General features: G+C 32.7%; 1 non-coding gene across 1 annotated transcript; it reads left to right on the top strand.

Annotated features, from left to right (window-relative positions):
• Positions 1 to 1302: 1302 nt before the first annotated feature.
• On the top strand, positions 1303 to 1408 carry LOC121230120 (small nucleolar RNA R71). Its single transcript, XR_005928072.1, has one exon. It is a non-coding gene; the product is annotated as a small nucleolar RNA R71 (small nucleolar RNA).
• The last annotated feature ends 3025 nt before the right edge of the window (positions 1409 to 4433 follow it).

Raw genomic sequence — 4433 nt, 5'->3', positions numbered from 1 at the left:
TGAATTGGCTGAACTTTATTGGTATATAAAAGTGTTTTTTTTTTGCAGGACAAAAGTAAAAAGAGTGAGAAAAATGGTCTAAAAGGGCCTATGGGCGTGTGTCTAAGCCGTGTGTCATATGGGCATGTGATAAGGCCATGTGTCCTTTGCAACTTAAAAATGAGAAATAGAATGTCCAGGCTTAGGTACACGGCCTAGCACACGGGCTTGTGGCTTGGCCGTGTGACACACACGGACTTTAACATATACGGCCGTGTGAAGTCTGTACCTAAAATGTGAATTTTAATTATCATATGGCCTAGCAACACGGGCGTGTGCTTAGGCCGTGTGACTCAAGTTTCTTCTTAGATACAAGTTAGAGAGCTCCATGGGCTTGAGACATAGGCGTGTGTGACCACATGGCCTACCTACACGGGTGTGTGGCCCTGTTTCATGATAAAATTTTCTTATGTTTTCTAAAAGCTCTAAAAGTTCATAGTTTGATCCCGATCTTTCTCCAACATATGCTTTGGACCTCGTAGGCCTGTATAAGAGACTTTAAGCATGTGTTTGAATAATAGTTAATTTGGAATAAAGTTTTATAATCTGGTTTTGGGTGTGTTTAATTGTGTTTAAGTCTGGTAATACCTCGTACCCTATTCCGACCTAGAATATAGGTAAGGGGTGTTACAAGAGTGACATCATTTTTTGCCATATACTCTTTCAATAGGTTTTTCAAGATATCAGAATGTTCGACTTGTGGTGGTTATTGAACTTGTTGGGTAAATCTAAGTAGCTGGGTTGGTCTGGGATTCACATAAGTGTTACTCGGTCTAACTCCTTGGTTACCACAAAAAAATTAGGGTGTTTCCGCAATGATGGGTTGTAAAATTACGATCCTTGCCTACCCCTGTTCTGGTTCTAATTATCCATGTAAAAAACTTACTCTAGGTCTGATGGGTAATTTTTGAACAAGTGCCTTCCCCATAGTATACACAAGCTATGTTGTCAAATTAATTAGGTAGCTGAGTTGCAACATTATTAAACCCATTAGTAGTAAAATTCTTAAGGATTGAAGATATCGAAGATACCTAAGCTGCGAGTGAAGTGAGGGCATCCACTTCATGTAGTCTTGCTACTCGTCTTCTTGAGAATGCTCTGTTGGTTGGTCGTTAGTAATTATTGTTGAAAATTTTCTCAAAAATTTTATAATCCTCATTATAAGACTTAGAAAGGAGAGCACCATTCATTGATGCATCTACCACCATCCTTGTATAAGCATTGAGACCATTATAAAACGTCTCTAGCTAAATACAATGCAGAATTTCTTGATAAAGACATTTTCTTAATAGCTCTTTAAATATTTCTCATGCATCATATAGAGATTCATTATCCATTTGCTAGAAGGTCGTGATTTCATTCCGTAACTTAGCATTTTTGCTAGGTGGGAAATACCTCATAAGGAAACATTCTGCGAACTCTTGCCATGTTGTAATAGAATCGGGTGGCAATGAGTTCAACCAGGTTTGAGCTCTGTCCCTTAGTGAATATGGGAACAATTTTAGCCTTAGTGCATCTTCAGGTACTCTGGCTAGCTTGAAGGAATCACTCACTTCCAAAAACAACTTGAGGTGAAGGTGAGAATCTTCAGTAGGCATTCCACTGAACCAGCCCATTGTCTGAAGCATCTGGAACATCACTAGCTTTATCTTGAATTATTATACCTCGATTTTAGGTTTTCTAATTCTTTGATTAAGCTAATTAAATAGAGGCACGATATACTATCTTAAGGCTCGATCCCTATCATCAGCAACAAAGATGGGATTCTGAGCATGATTTGCTCTATTTCCTTGATTCAAGTTCTCAAGGTTCATATCTTCCGTCATTCTTTGAGCTGTTTGTCTTCTCCTTTGTCTAAAAGTCCTTCCAATTTCATGATCTACGGGGAGTAAATCCAAAATTTGATAAATACTCATAAACACTTGAAATAATCATAGAAAATAATGGAGTTAAAATTTTAATAGAAAAAGAAACCAAAATGCAAAATTGACAACTTCACAAATAATGTCTTTTAAAACAGTCCTTGGCAACAGCCCCAAAAACTTGGAACGACGAAAATGTGAATGTGTACACAATCGTATCAAGTAATAAAATGATAAGAATATTGAGTTTTCGTCTCCATAGGGACTATTAAGCAATTCTTTGCGAAAAACTATAACTTAACAAATTGGTGAAGGTAGATAATATGAGTTGAAAATGTGATGTAATTAAATTAAATGAATTAACTATCTAATTTAATAAGCTAAATATTGTTTAGATATGAAATTAAAATGACACAGAGTTAGTGTTTTTCCATCTAACTTATAAGAACCTTTCCTCACTTGGTAGTGCTTATCCATCTATGAATTGGAACTTGATTTGGAGGAATATGGCTCCACAACGAGTTCATGTTTTTCTTTGGCTGCTTTGGCAGAATTGGCTCCTAACTTTTGGCGAGCAGGCTTGAAAACACATGACTAATGAAGGACATTGCCCTTGATGCGGGAATTCCTTTGAGTCAAGTATTCATGCAATCTGAGATTGTGAAAGCGGTTTGACATTTTGTTCCTAACATTACTAGAAATGTTTTCTTCTCAACAAATCTGAATGAGTCGTTAGTCTAGAATTTGACAAATCAAGGGGGATTTGTTGATGAGGAGGAGGATTGGTCAACGTTGTTTTCCATTTTGTGTTGGCTATTATGGAAAAGTCGCAACAATTTTATCTTTAATAATAATCATAGTTGCATCGAAGATACTGTTTTTACAGGATTTACTTGGGCTAGAAGTATTGTGAACTTAAGTTCAGTTGAGCTTTTTTTACATTCAAAGGTTGCCCTTGCACACTGGATGCCATTGAAGATAAGGCGGATCAAACTCAACACAAATGGTGTTGTTTTAGCTCTTGCTAATAATGCTTCAATTGGAGGAGTTTTCAGAGATGCTTGTGCAAATTGGCTGTGTGGTTTTGCTAGAGGACTGGTAAGGATATAATTTTCAAGGTCGAATCAAGATATTTTTTTAGAATGACTCATCATAGCATAGGAGATTGGTTTTAGGCAGTTGGAGTTCAAATGTGATAATGCTTTGTTAGTTGAAACACTCCTAGTTGGAGGTGCTGTAAATAGTAAGATGTTGGAGTTGCGCTTGATCCATCAACTCTAATGCCGCAACTGAGAAGTGCGAATTCGACCTAACACTATAATATATACATGTAAAAATTAATCCATGTAAAAAATATACATAAAGAGATTTAAACCTAAAACTATAATATCTAAACTTTTAATTTTATCTTTTCAACCAAAGTTTCATTTGTTTTTTACACGGTTGTTTGAACTGGATCGGACTGGAAGCCAATTGAGGTACTGGTTTGGAGAGAGATATCAGATCAATTGATCTGAACCAATATGAACCGAGTTATGAATTGATATTTTATTTTTTATTTATAAGTTTTTAATAATTTATTTATTTGAACCGATCTAATGAATCAAATGAACAAATCGATAGCATAACCAATTTAACCATCAATCTAATTTTAAAAATCATAATTTTTTACATAAAATTTTAATAAATATATTTTTTAGCTAAAAGTTTTTAGCCATGATATACTATACTAAAAAATATATAGAAAACTCATTAAGTTTTATATTATACAAGAGTAGATAAGTACTTAGGTCCTTTTTTTTCTATTTTATATGGGTGTGCCAAAAATATTCCTCGAAATTCAACAATTTTATCTTGAAATTTAAAGTAAAATTTCATAAATTAAAATATCGAGTTGCAACGATAAAGCCCTCTGGTTGAGGACTCGTGTGTGCGTATATACTCACCTACATATATACATATATAATGTGGCTTAATTAATTATGTGAAAACAGCATCCTATGATACGAAATTAGATTCCAAGTTCCTAACTCAATCATCAAATAAGTTTACCTAATAGTTTTAACATTAATATCATGTGATGTCTTAATTATTATTAATTATAAAATGATTATTCGTAATGTTTTGATCTCTTGCTTTTTAATTATTGTTAACATCTAAATAATAATGATGTCACATATTAATTTTCTTAATTTATTGCTAAAATATTAGTTTGGCAGTTCTTTAGAATTTTTTAATATAATTTCAAAAAATTCATAAATTCCAAAAATATCCAAAAAGATATTTTTTAAAAAATGAAAATTCATACTTATTTTCTGAAATTATAAATTTTTTTAATATATAAATAAATTCATAATGATCTCAACAATCGTGTTTGAACCCTTTTTATTATTTTATATTTATATTTATATAAATAAAATTTAACCTATATATTTTAATAAATTTTGTTTGATTATATTTAAATAATATAACTCGTGTAAAGCACGGATCGGTCACGTGTTATAAAACTTTTATTATTTAAATAATAATTAA

This window comes from Gossypium hirsutum, chromosome A05 (genome assembly GCF_007990345.1).
Source record: "Gossypium hirsutum isolate 1008001.06 chromosome A05, Gossypium_hirsutum_v2.1, whole genome shotgun sequence".
NCBI lineage: Eukaryota > Viridiplantae > Streptophyta > Magnoliopsida > Malvales > Malvaceae > Gossypium > Gossypium hirsutum.
The sequence above is the reverse complement of the archived record's forward strand: the minus strand, read 5'-3'. Positions and strand labels throughout refer to the sequence as shown.